This window comes from Physeter macrocephalus, chromosome 4 (assembly GCF_002837175.3).
Source record: "Physeter macrocephalus isolate SW-GA chromosome 4, ASM283717v5, whole genome shotgun sequence".
NCBI lineage: Eukaryota > Metazoa > Chordata > Mammalia > Artiodactyla > Physeteridae > Physeter > Physeter macrocephalus.
Window position 1 is genome coordinate 71,421,413 of NC_041217.1, and position 22,241 is coordinate 71,443,653.

Consider the following 22,241-nt stretch of genomic DNA (forward strand, 5'->3'; position numbering starts at 1 on the left):
CCCTCCCATTGGGAGCACAGAAGGGAGGGAGAGCCCCAGCAGGAACAGATAACTGGGAAAACCTCCCCACTTTAGGGGTCAATCCCCATCCCTTATGGGCCTAAGAAAGAACCCCCATCAGCCTCCAGCCTGCACACCAGCTCCCGCTTCCTGGAGTAAGACCCTTCCCTCCCGCCCAATGCCCAAGGACCCTTCCAGATGCAGCTCAGATGGCCCCCTGGGAGCCTGCCCCATCTGCCCCAGATGACTTAGGTGCTCTCTGCACTGGGCTCCCACAGCACTTCAGCAAGTTGTTGGTCATTTGTGATGTGACCAGGTCACAGGCTCTTGTCCCCCTCTTCTGATACAGGCCTCAGGCCCTGTGACCAGGGAGGCAAGGAGGCCCCACTCTCAGGCTGGTGCAAGTTCAAGGTCGGCACCTGAGAGTGGGTGTCCTGTTGACTCACCCTTGTCCCAGCCCTCCTGTGAGGACGCTGGGGTGTCACATATGCTCTTGAACACGACAGGCAGCTTTCAGCTAGGCTGCACATGGCAGCCATGCCTGGTTTCCACTCAGCAAATATTTACTGAGCACACCTGTGTCTCGGCAGAGCCAGGGCCCGCCTTTCCTGTCCAGTCACCATCTGCTGCGGTCACTGAGCCCCGAGGTGAGCGTCACGTGTGTGCCCTCCCTCCGCAGCTAACCCCACAGCCACTCTGCTCCATGTGGGCGCCCCACCTCTTTAGGACCTGGGCAGAGTCCGTCACGGGATGGGTCCAAAGACCCAGTCCGTGTTAGCCATCTTGCTTCCAGTGCAGACACAGCTTATGCATGTTTTCTACTCAAAGTCAGTTATTTGCTCTCAGCAGCAATAAAGAAGACAGAGGAAAATAGCAACTTAAATTATGCAGCGATTCCACTCTAGGAGAATCAACTCTCTTCACAGACTGAAAGCTTGGAGTAAGCTTGAGATGGAAGCTGTAAATCCATGGGTTCCCTTGGGTCCCTTGGTCCATCTCTCCGCTCCCACCCACCTTCCCGGGGGCAGGGCTGTGTCAGGAACTGTTTAACAGCTGGCTCTTCAGGAGGACGAGGCGCTGGTCTCTAGCACTTGCCAATCCCTGTGGAGTGGATACTCCCTCCATGGCTCATTTCAAACCACCACCATGATGACCCTGAGCACAGACTTGGGAAAAGACGCGTAAAACCAGCTCTCACAAGCCAGCTCCAGGTGTTTCCAGCACATCCCTGTCTGGGGGGGAATCTAACATTTCAATCTGCAGACACATATTCAGGCAGCCTTGCTCGGAAACACAGCCAACTGTCCACCAGGAGGAAAAGGCAGTCTCTTCCAAAGCAGGAGGACTAGTTGCTGAGGGTGGTACGTCGGTCTACAACACAGCAGTATCCTAAGGGATTCACAGGAGTGGTTTTAACTATACTTTATTCCCACCTTAAAACCTAACTCTCCCCTTCGTTAACCAAAGCGAAGGCCTGGATACCCCTCACCCACCCTCCTCCTTCACTACACACCCCCGGCCCAGGCTCAAGTGGGGTCCCCCGCCCACCCCGTGTACCTCCCCACCAGACTGTGTATCCTGAGGGCACAGAACGACTTTTTCTCTGGGAGCCCAGCATGCTGGGAGGCAGGACCTTGCAGACAGACAGACGGACAGACTTTGATTCCATTCCTGCTTCTACTACAGAGCAGGTTATTGTGGGCAGATCCTCAATGGCCTCATCTGTGAAATGGGATAATAGCTATTTCCCAGGGTTGTCGGGAGAACTGAGTAAATGTGGTGCTAAAAGCACCCAGCACAGGGCAACCCCAGCAGACACAGGCCACTGCTTCCCTCCTCGCATCCTCCCAGGGGAGGCGACCTGAGCCATAGTCGGACAATGTCGCCACCCTGTGGTTAAGATCAGAATTGCAAGCTGTTCCTGGATTTGAGGAAAACTGTTTAGAGAAGGGAAGGGCTGGTGGGGGCTGGTGAGAATCAAGACCAGGGTTTCTGAGAGGACGCCTGGTATCATGGAAAGACACTGGACACTGGCATGAGGTTCCGGAAACAGTTTTGGAGATATTAGCTGCTTGAACTTCAAGTTATTTAACTTCTTAAGCCTCAGTTTCTTCATCTGTAAAATGGACATAGTGATTTCTGGGTCATTAGATAAGCACTCAGTAAGTGTTCGTTGCTCTTTTCCTTGCTCTTGACCCTCTTCCTGGCCCCCTTTTCCAGATCCTAATAATATCACCTTCCTGCCTCTGCAGGTCCCCTTAGTAGTTCCTCCTTGGCCTCATCTTCCCCTAGAGGAAGTATCTCAAAGTCCACAGCCATCCACATATGGACTTAGAGATGTCCCAAAGCTCTAAATTTTTACAATAATTCAATAACAGGGAGACACTTGGTGATATACTCATGTCAACAAAATTATGTCAAGGATGATCTATGGAGTAAAATGTCAAGATATTTATTTGTAATAAAGACTCCCAGTCTGGGGATGGGTGTCAAACCAGGGGCCCTAAACACCCCCTTCCCGTTAACAAGTTCTCTCCCCAACAAGGGGGTTTGCTGGACAAAGACCCCGTGATGGTCAGGGTGGGGGGTATTTCTCCCATATTCAGGAACTTCCTGAAACTTCCTGACCCAACTGGAAGCACCTGTCTGGTGGGCAGATTGCCGTGACCCTGATTCTGAGGACACACAGTGACCAGCATTGTTTCGGTGGTGACCAGTGTCCTTGAGGTTGTAAACCCTCCCTGATGTACCAGTGCCACAGTCTTCAGTGCTGGGAAAGCCCAAGATTTAGGACTCAACAAAATTAGGTCTGTATTTTGTCTTATTTACTTGTTACCTGAGTGGCTCTGGGCAAATATCTGAACTTTTCTGAGCCCGTGAGCTGTCACAGCATTGGGGATGTGTTCCTACTTCAGGAGTCTCTGGGTTTAGTAAGTGCGGTCCTGTGCATGTGCCCAGTGAGGCCACAAATGCTCAATAAACATGCTTATTCTCCAGACTCCATTCTCCCGGAGATACTTCCTCTTATGAAAGGTTGGCTTTACCGCTAGACCAGGTTTCCAGGAGCACCCCCTCATGGGACCACAGTTTCCTAATTTTCTTTTAAAAAGTTAAGACTATCCTTGGGGATAGAAAATAACTGAGGATAGATACTCACTAATTCCTTCACCAACTCATTTCTGGATTTTAAATTCTTCACTCACCAGAAGGAAATGCCATTAAGCCTAAGCAAATGGATAAACAGAGTAACTTTTATTATGCGGCCAGAGGACAGGAACAAACAGATCACAAAACAAGAAATGCAATTGTTTCACACATGCGGTGGAAAAAATACGGGGCATATTAGACAGCTCAGGCTGCCATTACAAACTACCACAAACTGGGTGGCTTAAACAACAGACATCTTTTTTCTCACTCTTGGAGGCTAGAAGTTAAGATTAAAATGCCATCAGGGTTGGCTTTGGGTAAGGCTTCTCTTCCTACCTTGTAGATGGCCACCTTCTCACTGTGTCCTCACATGACCGTTTCTCTGTACAGACAGAGAGAGAGAGCTCTGGTGTCTCCTCCTCTTCCTAAAAAGACAAGAGTCCTATCAGTTTAGTCTCCGAATCTTTTGAGCTCAGATAACCTTCATTACCTCCCTAAAGGTCCTCTCTCCAAATACAGTCATATAATGGATTAGGGCTTCAACATCTGAATTTGGCGGGAAGACAATTCAGTCCATAACATGGGGTAGTCAAGTAAATGTTTGTCCTTAGGGCTGCTGTCTCTGGGGTGGAATTTTGAGCGCATGGCATCTTCACAAGTGACTCACCAACCAAAATAGCAATCAGAGATAAGACCAGTGTAATAATGAGACAGGCCTTCTCCATCCCATTTGGGGATCCGTTTAGAGAGAGCAGCCCTGTCCTTTTGCCACAATCGTCATTTGAGATACCGGCTCCATCAAGAAGTGAATGCCGCCTCCCCTACTCACCTTCAGAGGTCATGGACCGCACAAATGATATTGGTATCTGTTGCCAAACTCCTCAAAAATTCCCCACATGGATGATGGATAACCTCTCCCTTCTAGCAATGACACTCTTGGGGGCCAAACCCGTCCATCTACTTAGATCTGCCTCTGATTCTCATCAAGACCTGGGGTGAGAGCTGGCCTCTATTCCAGTGCTATGTTCACCTTTTCTTTCCCCTGGGCCATCTGCCAGGGGAATGTGGCAGTGGGTGGGCGGGCAGGTCCACTCCCCATTCTCTGTAGGGTTGGCAGATCTAGGGGGACTCATTTATCAGAATCTGAGCAATGGGGGAGAGCCCGCCACCCCACATGGGAAAAATATCTACCATTAATTGCTCTGCCTGGATGTTGCTATATTTTGGGACTTGAAATCGTTTTTTTAAATTATTATTGAAGTATAGTTGATTTACAATTTTGTGTTAGTTTCAGGTATACAGAGTGATTCAGTTTTATATATATCAGTATGTGTATATATAGAATATATACTATATAGACATATTTCTTTTTCAGATTCTTTTCCCTTATAGGTTATTACAAAATATTGAGTATAGGGCTTCCCTGGTGGTGTAGTGGTTAAGAATCCCCCTGCCAATGCAGGGGACACATGTTCGAGCCCTGGTCCGGGAAGATCCCACATGCCGCGGAGCACCTAAGCCCATGCGCCACAACTACTGAACCTGTGCCCTAGAGCCCGCAAGCCACAACTACTGAAGCCCGCATGCCTTAGAGCCCGTGCTCCTCAACAAGAGAAGCCACTGCAGAGAGAAGCCCGTGCATGGCAACGAAGAGTAGCCCCCGCTTGCCACAACTAGAGGAGGCCCGCGTGCAACAACGAAGACCCAACACAGCCAAAAATAAAATAAATTTTTAAAAATAAAAAATATTGAGTATATTTCCCTGTGCTATACAGTAGGTCCCTGTTGGTTATCTATTGTATATATAGTAGTGTGTATATGTTAATCCCAAACTCCTAATTTATCCCTTTCCCCACCCTTTTCCTCTTCGGTAACCATAAGTTTGTTTTCTATGTCTGTGGGTCTATTTCTGTTTTGTATATAAGTTCATTTGTATCTTTTTTTTTTAGACTCCACACATAAGCGATATCATATGATACTTGTCTTTCTCTGTCGGGCTTACTTCACTTAGTATGATAATCTCCAGGTCCATCTATGTTGCTGCAAGCGGCTTTATTTCATTCTCTTTTATGAATGAGTAATATTCCACGCATTCATATATATATATGTGTATATATATATATATATATATACACATATATATATATATATATACACACACATACTCATTCATAAAAGAGAATGAAATAAAGCCGCTTGCAGCAACATAGATGGACCTGGAGATTATCATACTTCGGATAATGGTTTTCTCTGGATATATGCCCACGAGTGGGATTGCTGGATCATATGGTAGCTTTATTTTTAGTTTAGTTTTTTTTTTTTTTTTGCGGTACGCGGGCCTCTCACTGTTGTGGCCTCTCCCGTTGTGGAGCACAGGCTCCGGACGCGCAGGCTCAGTGGCCATGGCTCACGGGCCCAGCCGCTCCGCGGCATGTGGGATCTTCCCGGGCCTGGGCACGAACCCGCGTCCCTGCATCGGCAGGCAGACTCTCAACCACTGCGCCACCAGGGAAGCCCTATTTTTAGTTTTTTAAGGAACCTCCATACTGTTCTCCATAGTGGCTGTATCAATTTACATTCCTACCACAGTGTTGGAGGGTTCCCTTTTCTCCACACCCTCTCCAACATTTGTTTGTAGACTTTTTGATGATGGCCATTCTAACCAGTGTGAGGTGATACCTCATTGTAGTTTTGATTTTAATTTCTCTAATAATTAGTGATGTTGAGCATCTTTTCATGTGCCTTTTGGCCATCTGTATGTCTTATTTGGAGACATGTCTATTTAAATCTTCTGCCCATTTTTTGATTAGGTCATACACACACACACACACATATATTGAGCTGTAGGAGCTATTTGTATATTTTGGAGATTAATCGCTTGTCTGTCACATCGTTTGCAAATATTTTCTCCCCTTCTGTAGGTTGTCTTTTTGTTTTGTTTACAGTTTCCTTTGCTGTACAAAAGCTTTTAAGTTTAATTAGGTCCCATCTGTTTGTTTTTATTAGGCCTTGAAATAGTTTTGACCCATATCCTAAAGCTGTCCACATCAAAGGCCAAAATCTCCTGTCCTAATAAAATTTATTTTCAGGTGTCTGAATAGGACTCGTATACCTCGACATCTGCTCTACATGTTTTCCCCTGACCAGGTGCTCCCTGGCAATATTTCAGGCAGTTGACATTTATTGAGTGATTACCATTTGTCAAGCACTGAGACTAAGCACCTGGTATACAATATCTCATTAATCCTCAGACAACTCTATGAGATAGATATGATCATTATATCCCCTTTACAGATGAGAAAAATGAGGCTGAGAGGAGTAGAATGACTTGTCCAAAATCCAAGGCTGATATATAACAGTCAAAGGATTCATATCCACATCAGTCTGGTCCCAAAGCAACATTCTTGTCTAATACTTTCAGTATAATCTTGATTGCTTTTATCAACAGACCTTTACAATAACATCCGTGATATGATAACTATTACCAGCTAACCAGTAACAAAACAACAGACTCTTTTATGTTTCCTTTGCCTGATATATCAGTCGTTTCATATCTGAGGCATGGCCAAGTGACATTCCTTTAGTGACTGTTATTTTAGCCAGTCTCATTCCCGTCTAAAGATGTTTGTGATGAATTTCTGACACATCTATGTCCTCAAAGTCTACTCATGTCCAACAAAGCAGGAAAATAATAAGACTATATGGACTTAGGACTTAAAATCTATACCTGTAGAGAAGAAATGCCCCTCTCAATCTGCAATACTTGAAAAAGTTCTACCACCCCCAGTAGCAACAAGCACACCACATCTAATACTATTCCCCAATAAATGGAACTAGAGGTCCTTAGGGAAATGGCTGATTCTAGGACTGAAGCAGGAAATATACAAGATGAGCCTAGAGTTCTCACAGTGCCATAATGTAAGGAAATTCTTAAAAAAGAAATGATGGGGGCACGTCAGATGGTCACAGGAGCCAGCTAAAGAGCATCCAATGGCCAAAATAGGAATAAGCTGACCAAAAAAAAATTTAAACAGTGATTTTGGATTATAATCCAAAGTATAAAATAAATGTTAATGAGTGTTTGCTGATATAAATAAATGATTGTATAAATAAATAAATGGAGATGAGACAATCTCCCCTGCAGAAGAATTCCAATAATGTGTGTAGATGCTCCACCCTCAAGGAGTGAAGTATAACCCCCCCTCCTTAAGTGTGGGCTGCACTTAATGACCTCCTTCCAATGAGGACAGTATGGGGGGAAGGGGAGAGTAACTTCACAGTGGATGAACCTGACAAACACTCCCTTTGTCCAGGTGATGGAGGTCAAGGTCAACAGTGGTAAGTCATGTGGGTAGTATGTACCCTTGATATGTGATAAAAATGGCACTTTACCTCTGTGGTCTTCTTCCCAAAAACCCAAACACCAGTCTAATCATGAGAGAAACATCAGACAAATCTCAACTGAGGGACATTTTTACAAAATGCCTGGTCAGTATACAAAATGGTCATCAGCACTTTGCTGTACAGCAGAAACTAACACAACATTGTAAAGCAACTATACTCCAATAAAAATTAACGTAAAAAAAAATGGTCATCAAAAAAATAGAAGTCTGGGGCTTCCCTGGTGGCGCAGTGGTTGAGAGTCCGCCTGCCGATGCAGGGGACACGGGTTCGTGCCCCGGTCCGGGAGGATCCCACGTGCCGCGGAGCGGCTGGGCCCGTGAGCCGTGGCCGCTGTGCCTGCGCGTCCGGAGCCTGCGCTCCGCAACGGGAGAGGCCGCAGCGGTGAGAGGCCCGCGCACCGCGGGAAAAAAAAAAAAAAAAATAGAAGTCTGAGAAACTGTCCCAGCCCAGAACAGCCTAAAGAGACATGACAACTACAAGTAAGGTGGTGTCCTGGGTGGGATCCTGGAACAGAAAGGGCACATCAAGGCAAACTAAGGACATCTGAATAAGTATGGACTATAAATGTGTCAGTATCAGCTCATTAGTTGTAACAAACGTTAATAGTGTAAAATGTTAATAATAGGGGGAGGTATGTGAGGAGTGTATGGAAACGCACTCTACTATCTTCCCAATTTTCTGTAAATCTAAAACTGTTCTAAAAAATAAAGTTTATTTTTTAAAAAGTGCTACCCCTCCTTGAGCTCATATCCCTTCTGGTTATAACAGCTCATGAAGGATATTCAGGCATGTCCATCACCGTTTCCACAAAGGCCAGCAAGACCTATGTGTGAATCTCTTCCCCCACATACACAGGAACATTTGCTCCCAAATAAACCCTGCTCCTGCTGCTGACCCCATTAAAGTGGAACTGAAAACTGGAATCTGTCCGCAGGGTTGTTTCACAGGTGTTTAGTCCATACTCATTCAGTAGATATTTACTGAGCCCCTCCTGGGTGCCAGGCACATGCTAGATGCTCACAACTCAAAGTAAACACAACTTCCCTGCTCCCTGTCCACATGGAGTCCACGCCACAGTGGGGAACAGACACTAAACAAGGAAATGCCAAAAGTCACCTCTCAGATATCATGACAGTCACAGAGAAGGGAAAGTGCAGGCTGCTGGGAGGGGAGGGGGGCCGCGAAAGGGCAGGGAGGCTTCTCTGAGGAAGAAAAATTAAACTGAAGCCTACAGATTCTGCTTTAAACTAGTTTGCTCTAATTAGTTCTTGGCAACTTGAATGGCACATATGGTGTTTGTGTAGGGTACAAGAGAATCTGGTCTTTATGTTCTTGTAAGCAGAGAAAGATGGGGTTCACCTGTGTAGGTAAATGATAATTGCCTAAGTGATATTCCTCTACAAAATTAATCTTCTTTATTGTTTTCTTTAACCCCAAAAGTAAGCACCAACATCCATTTATGAAAAAATCTATGGAGACAATAAAATCATCAGTGTTTGCCAGGAGCAAGCAGGGACTGAGGTATGAATAGGTGAAGCACAGAGGATTTTTAGGGCAGTGAAAATATTTGGTATGATACTGTAATGGTAGACAAATCATTATACACTCGTCTAAACCCATAGAATGGACAACACCAAGAGTGAATCCAACGTAAACTATGGAATTTGGGTGATTGTGATGTGTCCACGTAGGTTCATTAATTGTAACAAATGTCCACGCTGGTGTAGGATGTTGTAACGGGGGAGGCTATGCATGTGGTGGGGGCAGAGGGTACATGGGAAACCTCTGTACCTTCCACTTGATTTTGCCATGAACCTAAACTGCTCTTTAAAAAAAAAAAGTAGGGACTTCCCTGGTGGTGCAGTGTTTAAGAACCCGCCTGCCAATGCAGGGGACACGGGTTCGAGCCCTGGTCCGGGAAGATCCCACATGCCGCGGAGCAACTAAGCCCGTGCGCCACAACTACTGAGCCTGCGCTCCTAGAGCCCGCGTGCCACAACTACTGAAGCCCGTGCGCCTGGAGCCCGCGCTCCGCAACGAGAGAAGCCACCTTAATGAGAAGCCCGCGAACCACAGTGAAGAGTAGCCCCCGCTCTCAGCAACTAGAGAAAGACCGCACGCAGCAACAAAGACCCAAAGCAACCAAAAATAAATAAATTAAATAAATAAAAATTTTTAAGTATTTTTTTACAAAAAGTGACTGAGCACTATAAAAGATTCAAATAGCATAGAAATGTACACTGCATAAAATGAAAAAAGCAAACCCTGATCAATTCCTTATCTTTGAATGAGCCACTACAATTATAGTCTAGATTGTTCCTGTGCATGTATCTATCTACATGTGTGTATCTACCTATATGTTTTTGCAGAAATGAGATCATAGAATGCATAGTTTTGTAAATTTTTCCATTGACAAGCCTATCTTGGACATCTTCACTTGGTGGTACAACTAGGTTTACTCATTTGTCCTAACAATGACATTATTTCCTTCTTTAAACAATTCCCTATTGATGGTCGTTTGGATTGTTTCTTATTAACAACAACAAAAAAAAAGTGCTACACTGAACTTATTTGTGTATTTATTACTGTGATCTTTCTTGAATTTTTCTAAAGGGTAAATTGCTGGAGCAAAGAGTATAGACATTATATATTTTAATAAATATTGTCAAGTTTTTCCCAATTTTGCATCAAATTAAAACTCAACAGCATATGAGAGTGCCAGTTTCCCTAAACCCTAATCAACCTTCAGTAATCAGTAATCAACCTTGTTAATTTTTTAATTTTACCAATCTCTGTGAAAACAGCGCATTGTTTTGATTTTCATGCCTTAAATATTAGCAAGTTTAAAAATGCTAGTATCTGTTAAATGGCCAGTTGTATTTATTCTTCTGACTCTCCATATTCTCTCCACACTTTTCTATTGGATTGTTAGTCTATTTCATATTTATTTATAAGAGTTCCTGGTATACTGTGGAAAATAGCTATCTGTCTACTCTATGTGTAGGGAAGACATTTCTCCAACGAGGAGAAATAGCAAAATAGCTTTTTCTTTGTTTATTCCCCTCTCCCACTCCCCCACCAGGGACTCTGAATGGCTAGAAGCCATCTTTGATTTAAGGCAGGGATAAGGTTTTGTGGGAAAGACAGCCATCAAGCAGGAGAGTGTCTCAGTCTTAAGCACCTGCAGCTCCTGAGGTCACTGGCGGAAACTGTAGTGTCTGTGGTGCTCAGCTGTGTGGGGAAAATATTGGGAGGGAAACCATGATTGTGAGGAAATGTGACATTCTGCAGTGAACGGGGTGAGGGAGTCTATGGAGGTGAGTCAGTGGGTTGGTTGGCCGATAGGGAAAGTGACATGTCACAGCTTTAGGAAGAAGTGTTCCAGGTAGCCCGGCCTGGAAAATGCAGTGCTGACCACACAGCTGTTGGGAGCCTCGGATTACTGTGCAGTTCAGGGCCACGTCAGGCTTTTCCCAAATGCAGGTCCTCCCTGAATGCAGACCACCCATCCACGGCAGTCCCAGACCTACCAGACTACAGCCCTAAGGGCTGGGGATGGTCTGTACAGGAGGAAGCTCTAGCAGAGAGAAGCCAGGTCTTTATAAAGAACGGGGAGCTCGTCCCAAAGGCTGGGACAGGTTCACTGAGAGGCTGAGAGGCATGGAGGAGACCATGGTCCCAACTGAGCTGAGAATCAGAAGAAACTGTGGCAAGTCCTCCTGGAGCCCCAAGGTCATCAGGGAGGACACGTACCACACAGAGGTGGCAAGAGTCCTGTTTGGCATTTTTTGCTTCAAACAAAAAATGAAAATTAGGCCTATTGCATCTGTTCTCCAAGGAACACCCCACCTTCAGTTCAGCTCCTGCAATGACAGACCCACCTTTACATTCTGAAGCTCTCCGGGGGATCCGGCTCCAATTGTGGCTCTGGGCTTTTTAATTTCTGGAAGGCACTTCTTCCAGGGTATCTTTAAGAAATTTGAAAAAAGATGTTGCCACGGGAGTTTCAATGACGCTAATCAATTTTCTGGCTATCTCCTTCAGGCCACTGTCTGGTGGCATCATGCCTAAGAAAGGGGCCTCAGCTCTAATGACTGGGAAAATATCAGCAGCCTGTGGGAACGGTTAACGTGAAATCTGTGTGACGTTGAAGGCCTCCATCCAGCAGACTATAGAGTCCCCTAAATCCAAACCAGTCAGCTGGGTACGTTCCAGAAGGTTAGATGTGTTCCATGGCCATGTGTGCGGTATATAATTATGCCTTCCAGGAGATTTCTTTCAAATGTAACTTCGCAAATACAAAGAGATGGTGCTGATCGGTACCCACACCTATGCACGCTTGTAATATTTCAACATTCAGAAGAACAAAATCAAGAAACTTTGAAATGAAAACAGTCTATGAAGGCCATTTTTAGGAGCCACTTTAAAGATCCTTACAACAGTTTCATGAGGTCTGTCCTTATTAACATCGTCATTGGGATCATGAGAAATCGGAGGTACTGAGAGGCTGGGTAACTTACCCAGCGTCACACAGTGGGGGAGGGGAAAGCCAGGATTTCAACCCCAGCAGGTGCCCAGCTGTGAGTGCTCAAAATGAGAACCAGGTGGGAAGTGCCCTACAGTAGAGGTTCCAAAGCACTGCCCATTGTTCACCTCAGGCTGTCTCCAAACTGACCTGAGAGGCGAGGATTCCCCACTCTACAGAGAAGAAAACCAGCTCAGAGAGATGAGGATGGAAAGGGTGCCTGATAGAAAATTGTGGCAGCTGGGTTTGATATTGACATATGGTCTTCTCTCAGTCCTTCAAAGCAGTCCTACTTCCAGGGAAATGCTCCAGAGCTGGGCATTTCCCCCTGAATGAAGCCCAGCCCCAGGAAAGCCCCTGTGTCCCATCCCCAGGCAATCTGTCTTCACCTCTCAGCGTCTGTCTCAAGGGGTGAGGCAGAAGTTCCCCCACTCTCCTCTTTGAAGCTGTTTCACCTCAGAAGTTTCTCATTTGGATCAAGAACTCAGATCTGAAACATAGGCTCCTCAAGGGTCCCCCCTTCTCAATGGCAACCCACCCCACTCTTAGCCTAAAATAATTCTCACCCAGCCCAATCTGAGACGTGGACCTCCAGGTCCCCGCACCCTGATTCCTAGCCTAGGCCTCTCCCACATCGGAACCTTGCCCCTGATTTCTCACCCAGATCAGGGATCTCTCACTCAAAATAAGCTCATTTTGCCCAGGATTTAGTTCCTAATAGCTGGATCCTGGTTTACTCTTGTGCTGCCGCCCCAGCTATCAACCTGCCACCCCTTCCCCGTTTCTCTGGTTCGACCCTTGTGCTCAGTCTGAGAATGAAAGGAAAAGACTCACGGACCTCGCAGCACCACCTGCAACCAGCACCGAAGCCTCCCTCAAAGCATCCTTCCGCCCTCCCGACTGGCTGCGCAGCGCCTGGGCACTAGTGCCACCTGGCGGCTGAAGATCAAACTGCCGCTAGTGATTTCCCGAAAGGCGGCCTTCCAACAGCACGTCACATTCTACAAACAAAACAAAACAAAAAAAACGTGATGAGTGCCTATCGTGCGCAGTACCCTGAATACAAAGACAGGAAGCAAAGTCATCGTCCTAGAGGAGCCCGTAGTCTAGCGGGGAGGTATAAGCAGAAATCATTTCAGCGCAGGTTGTATGTGCTACAGTACATTTTCTTTCATCTAGGAGACGATAGCAAGCAACCTGTGAAAACTGAAATAAAGCAGGAAGACCTCTTGGAGGCGGCATGCAGGATGACCCGCAAGGGGCAGGTGGAGCACACACAGACACCGGGAGAGGAAGGGGCTGCAGGAATGGGAAGAGATGTAGCTTCCGGGGGCCTGTGGCCCAGGTCTCTGTTCCTAATGGAAGCCAAGGCAGGTGTAAACTGGAGGAGACTGGTCCAACGTGCTGTGTGTGGGATGCAGTCTCCTGAGTCTGCATGTGAGTGCTTTAGGGATGTGAGAAATGGCAAAAGCAATGGCCTTATGGTTAATTTTAAAAGGAAAAAATGAGCTTCTCAAGCATCAAAATTTACCAGGAGCATGACAGTCTGAGGGGGAAAGGACAAAAGGGGAGTGAGTGAGCCTATTGCCTGCCTAGGTTTTCCCCAGATCCCTCCTCACACATCTCCAGGGGTTCAAGTAAGGTTGGGGGTCTCAGCACTGGGGAGGGAAGCAAACGATACCGGGCGGGGGAGAAGTGACTCCCTCCACGGCCCCTTCCAGCCATACACCTCAGTGTGCAGAGGGCCGATGGGAATGCGGGGGATGGTGGGTCACGTGGCCAGGCCCGAAGAGGATGGACTTTCGCAGCAGGAACCTGAAGGCAAAAGTGATGAGAAGAATCAGCAGCAGCGAGTTCCCGGCAAACCGACCACTCAGACCAAGACTCGACCAGCCAGGAGGAGGGGTGTGGAGAAGCCCCTCATGCAGGGCAGCGGGGCCGGGCCCAGCAGACCGGGGCTGAGGCCGGGAGAGCAGGGCCAGCGGGATGCAGGGGACGTGGACAGAGCCCAGGGTCCCAGCCACATCCACGTGGTGAAAACACAGGAGAGCAGCAAGACTTTGGTCCCGGTCCGGCTGCAGGCGGGGTCTGTGGCCTCCATGGGAAAGGGAGCCCTGAGGCCAGGACAGCCTTTTCCACTTGCGTCCTCAGGCCTCCCACAGGCCCTTCAGGTAGCGGGTGCCGAATAAATGTTTCCTGGACGTGAGGGTGATGCAGCTTCCACCTGAAACCACCGAAGAATTCCTGTAACAGGTATCGCTGAAGACGAAGGCCCCTTGGCTTCTGCGCTAACCTCGCCCCCGAAGGATTTCCTGACTCCAGTCAGTGCTCAGAGGCGCCTGCCTGCTTTCAACTCTGCTCCTGGCCTGCCAACCACCCGGTTCCCAGAGGGCCTAACAGCCCAGGCTGCCTCGTCCCACTTCTCCTGACCTAACCCCTCGAGCACCAGCTTCACCCCTGCCCCAGCACGGCCCAGACCCAGGACCGGTGCAGGCTCAGGACTGGGGACAGCGGCTGCGGGCTGAGAGCCTGGTGTCTCTCTCAAACCTGAGCACAGGACTTCATCCACGGATTCAGTGAGCACTGGTTGCCTGTTGCCCAGGCCTCCTAGAAAGCCAGAAGCAGAACTGAATACTCTGGTTTTCCTGGACACCATCCCAACTGGTAATGGGGGTTCATCCTCCTCCTGGGAGAGTCTGCACCCACCCTCAACATCCCATGAGGTCCTTAGCTCTATCCCTGGGGCAGAGGGCTTACAAATGTCCCACGTCCCCCAGGTCCCTGGCGCTGGGCTGCCTGCACTCCCAGAAAACTATTATAAATTGCTGGCCCCTAACCCAGACTCTTGAGGTCAGTGATATGTCTGTCCCCTTGCTGTCAAGGCTGCTCTTACCCCTTGCCTTGTAAGAAGGGAGAATGACCTAGGAGCAGGGTCCTTCCTCTGGAGCACAGCCCCAATCTGCGTGTCCAGCAAATCACTGAGGTCCAGACACTCATTTCCATGGGATGATGAGAGAGCCGGGGTCACTTCCTCTCCTCTTTTTGCCAACTTCTCTCGGTAAGTTTTCTTGATAAAGTCTGTTCCTTAATCATATGAATTTTCAGGAATTCTTCCTGGGACCTGATATGCGGTAGGGGCAATAACAAAAAGACCCACCTTGCAAAATGGCACAAGACCCTGGAAACTGAGCAGTAGGGACACAGCGGTGATTTTCTTAAAGGACAGAGAATCGAAGGCACCAGGGCTGTTTCTCCAGGCTCCACCCTCCCCACCAGTGCCCCTCCCCAGCCAGGCAGCTTCCCTGTTTCCCCACCATCCCTGTCTTGTATCCCTACACGTTCCACTTTCCAGATTTTTTTCTCTTGCCTCAACTTCTTTGAAAAAATGTCCCAAAAGCCTGAGTATTCTCTTCCTCTGAAATACAGATTAAATCATTCCCATTTGTAATGTAAAGATCCATCTTCTGAAATGTGAATCAGCACCATCTCGTCAACGAAGGGTCTTAGTGGAGAATGAGGGGTGGGAGACAGAGGTGTGGGCTCCACCCGGATTGGCTTTGTCTTGTTGCTGGAAGAAAATCCTAAGGAGCTCTCACAGGAGTGGGGGTTCTTTCTGTGTGGAGCAGAGAGAATAAAACCCTGGTGCTGAGACTGTACTGTCTCTGGTGGCCAGGGGGAGAGAATCTAGACTCGGTGCAGGTAAGAAGTGGTGGTAGCAGGACGGGAAGCAGCTCAGTACTGGGGATGGAAGCAGAGAGAATCCTGCTTCAGAAATGGAGCAAGGCTCATGTCATAGAGGCGGGTAGAGAATGAAACTGTATTAAGTGCCCACCACGTTCCTAGCACCACTGTGCTAGGAGCTTATATACGTTTTCCCAAATAATCCCTACAGCTCAGCTCCTAACTACCTGGTCTACAGAAATGCATGCACCTATCTCCAGGGGACACAAGAAAAAGGCTCCTGTAATGTTGAGTGAAAGAAGCCAGAGAGAGAGGACACAAACTCTGTATCTTCTCTTGTGTGAACCTCCCAAACAGGCAAAGTAAATCACCACGTTTGTGGATGCCTACAGAGGTGGTCAAATTATGGAGAAAAGTAAGGAAGTAATTATATCTGGTGAGGGGGTCCTTGTGATTTGTAAGGGACACACAGAGACTCTTGGGGTGCCGGGGTGTGCCATCTCATGACCCATGGTGCTTATATTGGGTGTTTCCTTATAATAATTCATTAAGCTATACATTTATTGTTATGTTCTTTCTGTATTGTTTTTTCACAACTAAGAAGGTCTTTAACAAAAAGTTCTGTGAACACCTTTGGAACATAAAGTACTTCCAATATTTATTTATTTATTTTTTTCGATACGCGGGCCTCTCACTACTGTGGTCTCTCCCATCGCAGAGCACAGGCTCCGGACGCGCAGGCTCAGCGGCCATGGCTCACGGGCCCAGCCGCTCCGCGGCACGTGAGATCTTCCCGAACCGGGGCACGAACCCGTGTCCCCTGCATCGGCAGGCGGACTCTCAACCACTGCGCCACCAGGGAAGCCCAGTACTTCCAATATTTGGGGGTTTCTGTTAGGATTCATCGCAGATGTGGGTAATGAGGCAGATGACATATTTTACATTTCCTGATGCACATTACAGACCCCATGGGATGTCACTGCTTAATTTGCATTTCTATGACTACAAGTAAATTACAACATGTTCTCAAATGTTTCTTAGCTGGTTTTATTTTCTATTTTGTGAATTATTTATTCATATCTTTGAATATAATCCATTCGTGAGATCCAGTCATGCTTGGGATGCTGACTCCAGAGCATCTTGACGGCAGAGAAGTGTCCATGGAGAGGAAGATACTAAAAATACCAAGGGGGCGGGGGTAACCGGAGGGAGCAGCTGGTGTCCCATCCCCAGGCTGCAGACACAGAGCTGTGAGAATCCTTTCTGTTTGTCTCCACGCATCCTGTGTCCCCTGAAGCAGCTCATGGGACAGGCCCTGGGGATGCAGTGAGCAGACTTCATATCTGCCTGAGAGGAGCAAGTCCAGAGGGGCAGCAGACAAAACAAAACAAGACAATTGAGACACAGGGCTGGATGGAACACACAGTGATGGAGGGTAGACAATACACCCAGGCAGGGTGGGGAAACAGCACTTGAGCTGGGCCAGGAAGGAGTGTAGAGGGGGGGATGGGGGCGGGGGAAGCTGAAAGAACGGTGAGCAAATAGAGAACTGTGTGGAATGGGTGAGACGTGGGGCACATTTGAGACTAGTCTGGAGAGACTGGAAGAGACCACGCAGGCCCTGGAGGCCACATGCAGAGTTAAGATTTATCTTGTAAGTCGGCATTTCTAAAGTATGTGATGTCAGAATGCTAATTTAGGAGAACAGTTAGGGCTTCTGCTTGATAAAAGACAGAAGGAATGTGAATCCCATGGTCATACATGTTGTGAAATACCAGACTGAAGAATTTAAATTAATGTTCCCACTGGAGTAGGTACTATGAATATCTCAGAAGGGATCAGTCTGTACATTTCCTAAACTTCTCTGATCTCTGCCTACCTTTCTTGAGGAGCAGTTCTCAGAACTGATGTTCCATGGAGCACACTGGAATTTCTGACATGGGTAAATTGGGTGTCAGTTTGTGAACACAGTGAGTGCAGGAGCCAAGCTATGTTGTATTCTCTCCACAATCCTCGCTTTTTTCTCACCCTCCCCACCTGTGAAAGCTCATCAGCAATGTGATCCTTTCGATGAAACCCTATTTTAGTAGCACAGCCACTTCTATTCACTAAATATGAGCTATTAGGGCAAAACTTTTTCTTAGTCTACTTAGGCTGCCATAATAAAATGCCAGAGGGAATTCCCTGGCGGTCCAGTGGTTAGGAGTCCATGCTCACTCTGCCATGGGCCCGGGTTCAATTCCTGGTTGGGGAACTAAAATCCCACAAGCCACATGGCAAAAAAAAAAAAGCCAGAGACTGGGTGGCTTAAACAACAGAATTCTCATAGATCTGGAGGCTGGAATGTCCAAGACCCAGGTGCCGGCTTATTCTCTTCCTGGTGAGAGCTCTCTTCCTGGCTTTCGAAGGCCACCTTTGTGCTCTGTCCTCACATGACAGAGTCAGAGACAACTCTCTGGTTTCTCCTCATATAAGGGCAACTAATCCCATCATGAGAACCCCACCCTTATGACCTCCTCTAAACCTGATTACCTCCCAAATGCCCCGTCTCCAAAACCATCAAATAGGGGGTTAAGGCTTCAACATATGAATTTGGGGGACACAACTCAATCCATAACAACCTGTCTGCCCCCAGCCCAGACCCTCCTCAATGGTACACTCATTCCTTCAACAAACTGTTAACAAACTTCTACTATGTGCCAGTCACTGCTCCAGGTGCTTAGGATACATCCATGAATGAATCCAACAAAACCCTCTACCCTCATCATTCCATTAGAAGGAGAAAGACACTACACAACAGTCATGATAAATAAGGAATTGGTATAGTGTGTTAGAGGTGATAGGGCTCTGGGAAAAGCAGGGTAGGGAGGATCCAGACCTGGGAAAGTGGTTTTAATTTTACATCAGAAGGTCAGAACAGGCTTCATCAAAGGAAAGACTTTTGAAAAAAGACTGGGAGGAGGTGACGGAGTGGACATCTTAAGGAATAGCTTCCTTGGTGGAGGTGATAACCCTTGTAATGGCCCTCAGGGGGGACCGTGCCTGGTGTGCTCCAGGAACAGGAGGCCAGTGTGGCTGGAGCAGATGTGAGTGCAGGCAAGAGGGGAAGGAGATTCTGAGATCGGAGAGGTAACGAGGAGCCAGATCAGATCCATCTTGACCTGGAATCTCGGGATGCCCATGCCAGAAGGGGCCTCAAAGACTGTATGATAACCCACCACTTGCTGGTCAGGTGAGAAAATGAGGTGGACAGGGTGGATGGGCACTGGAATAGAACTTGGTTCCTATACAGTTTCTCAAAGCCAGGTCTTGCTAGTGAGGACCCTGCCTGGGTCCTGTGCAGGGCTGTGCTCTCCACTCTGTCCACGTGTCCAGGAGAGGCTACCCCGGTGGCCACAGCAGCAGGGCAGGGAGACTGGATGGCTGCCGCTGCAGCACTGGCCACCAGGGGGCGCCGGCCCACGGTGCAGCTTCTCCCTTCATCCCCGGAAACTCCCTGATCTTGGCTCCGCAGGGCTGTCGCCACCTGGCTCTGTCCCCAACTCCAGCCCACGCAGCGGCTCCTTCCCACCCAGGCTTGCCCCCTTTGTCTCAACCAACCTCCCTGCCTCTCCCTCTCCCCCTCCCCCCTCTTCCCAAGCTACCCAGGCTGCAGACGCAGAGCTGTGAGAATCCTTTCTGTTTGTCTCCACCCATCCTGTGTTCCCTGAAGCAGCTCATGGGACAGGCCCTGGGGATGCAGTGAGCAGACTTCATATCTGCCTGAGAGGAGCAAGTCCAGAGGGGCAGCAGACAAAACAAAACAAGACAATTGAGACACAGGGCTGGATGGGACACCCACAGTGATGGAGGGTAGACAATACACACAGGCAGGGTGGGGAAAGTGGTGTTTGAGCTGGAAGGAGTTTGAAGAGGGGGGGATGGGGGCGGGGGAAGCTGAAAGAACGGTGAGCAAATAGAGAACTGTGTGGAATGGGTGAGACGTGGGGCACATTTGAGACTAGTCTGGAGAGACTGGAAGAGACCACGCAGGCCCTGGAGGCCACATGCAGAGTTAAGATTTATCTTGTAAGTCGGCATTTCTAAAGTATGTGATGTCAGAATGCTAATTTAGCAGAACAGTTAGGGCTTCTGCTTGATAAAAGACAGAAGGAATGTGAATCCCATGGTCATACATGTTGTGAAATACCAGACTGAAGAATTTAAATTAATGTTCCCACTGGAGTAGGTACTATGAATATCTCAGAAGGGATCAGTCTGTACATTTCCTAAACTTCTCTGATCTCTGCCTACCTTTCTTGAGGAGCAGTTCTCAGAACTGATGTTCCATGGAGCACACTGGAATTTCTGACATGGGTAAATTGGGTGTCAGTTTGTGAACACAGTGAGTGCAGGAGCCAAGCTATGTTGTATTCTCTCCACAATCCTCGCTTTTTTCTCACCCTCCCCACCTGTGAAAGCTCATCAGCAATGTGATCCTTTCGATGAAACCCTATTTTAGTAGCACAGCCACTTCTATTCACTAAATATGAGCTATTAGGGCAAAACTTTTTCTTAGTCTACTTAGGCTGCCATAATAAAATGCCAGAGGGAATTCCCTGGCGGTCCAGTGGTTAGGAGTCCATGCTCACTCTGCCATGGGCCCGGGTTCAATTCCTGGTTGGGGAACTAAAATCCCACAAGCCACATGGCAAAAAAAAAAAAGCCAGAGACTGGGTGGCTTAAACAACAGAATTCTCATAGATCTGGAGGCTGGAATGTCCAAGACCCAGGTGCCGGCTTATTCTCTTCCTGGTGAGAGCTCTCTTCCTGGCTTTCGAAGGCCACCTTTGTGCTCTGTCCTCACATGACAGAGTCAGAGACAACTCTCTGGTTTCTCCTCATATAAGGGCAACTAATCCCATCATGAGAACCCCACCCTTATGACCTCCTCTAAACCTGATTACCTCCCAAATGCCCCGTCTCCAAAACCATCAAATAGGGGGTTAAGGCTTCAACATATGAATTTGGGGGACACAACTCAATCCATAACAACCTGTCTGCCCCCAGCCCAGACCCTCCTCAATGGTACACTCATTCCTTCAACAAACTGTTAACAAACTTCTACTATGTGCCAGTCACTGCTCCAGGTGCTTAGGATACATCCATGAATGAATCCAACAAAACCCTCTACCCTCATCATTCCATTAGAAGGAGAAAGACACTACACAACAGTCATGATAAATAAGGAATTGGTATAGTGTGTTAGAGGTGATAGGGCTCTGGGAAAAGCAGGGTAGGGAGGATCCAGACCTGGGAAAGTGGTTTTAATTTTACATCAGAAGGTCAGAACAGGCTTCATCAAAGGAAAGACTTTTGAAAAAAGACTGGGAGGAGGTGACGGAGTGGACATCTTAAGGAATAGCTTCCTTGGTGGAGGTGATAACCCTTGTAATGGCCCTCAGGGGGGACCGTGCCTGGTGTGCTCCAGGAACAGGAGGCCAGTGTGGCTGGAGCAGATGTGAGTGCAGGCAAGAGGGGAAGGAGATTCTGAGATCGGAGAGGTAACGAGGAGCCAGATCAGATCCATCTTGACCTGGAATCTCGGGATGCCCATGCCAGAAGGGGCCTCAAAGACTGTATGATAACCCACCACTTGCTGGTCAGGTGAGAAAATGAGGTGGACAGGGTGGATGGGCACTGGAATAGAACTTGGTTCCTATACAGTTTCTCAAAGCCAGGTCTTGCTAGTGAGGACCCTGCCTGGGTCCTGTGCAGGGCTGTGCTCTCCACTCAGTCCACGTGTCCAGGAGAGGCCACCCCGGTGGCCACAGCAGCAGGGCAGGGAGACTGGATGGCTGCCGCTGCAGCACTGGCCACCAGGGGGCGCCGGCCCACGGTGCAGCTTCTCCCTTCATCCCCGGAAACTCCCTGATCTTGGCTCCGCAGGGCTGTCGCCACCTGGCTCTGTCCCCAACTCCAGCCCACGCAGCGGCTCCTTCCCACCCAGGCTTGCCCCCTTTGTCTCAACCAACCTCCCTGCCTCTCCCTCTCCCCCTCCCCCCTCTTCCCAAGCTACAGGGTGGGACAGCCCAGCCCCAAGAAGAGCTCTGAGAAGGGGACCCCGCCTGGGTTTTGAGGGGCGGAGGAGTGGGAGATGTGGAGGGATGCCTGAGGGCGGGGCGGGGTGGAATGTGCACAGTCACCAGTGCTGTCTGCCCTGCTCCCCGGGGCTGCCTCTTGCTCTCTCCCTGTTGTGTTTGCTGCTGGGGGGTCCCCAGGGGCTCATTTGGAGCCCGGGAACAGGGCAACCGGGGAGTAAGGGCAGAGGCGAGATTCGGAGAGGAGAGCGGGGGCCTCTGCCCGCCAGAGCCCCTGGGAAAGGAGGCCGCTCCCCCGCCAGCCCCACTCGCAGGGCTTATCACCTTCCACAGCCTGGGAGAGGCGGAGACCGAGGCACCAGAGAAAGACTTCCAGGCACCCTCCTTCCCTGCCCCGGTTCCCG

General features: G+C 48.4%; 1 long non-coding RNA gene across 1 annotated transcript; it reads right to left on the reverse strand.

Annotated features, from left to right (window-relative positions):
- Positions 1-3,157: 3,157 nt before the first annotated feature.
- On the reverse strand, positions 3,158-11,520 carry LOC129392030 (uncharacterized). Its single transcript, XR_008616979.1, has 3 exons — positions 11,433-11,520; positions 3,484-3,572; positions 3,158-3,224 (listed from the first exon to the last, which is right to left on the reverse strand). It is a non-coding gene; the product is annotated as an uncharacterized lncRNA (long non-coding RNA).
- Between the last annotated feature and the right edge of the window lie 10,721 nt (positions 11,521-22,241).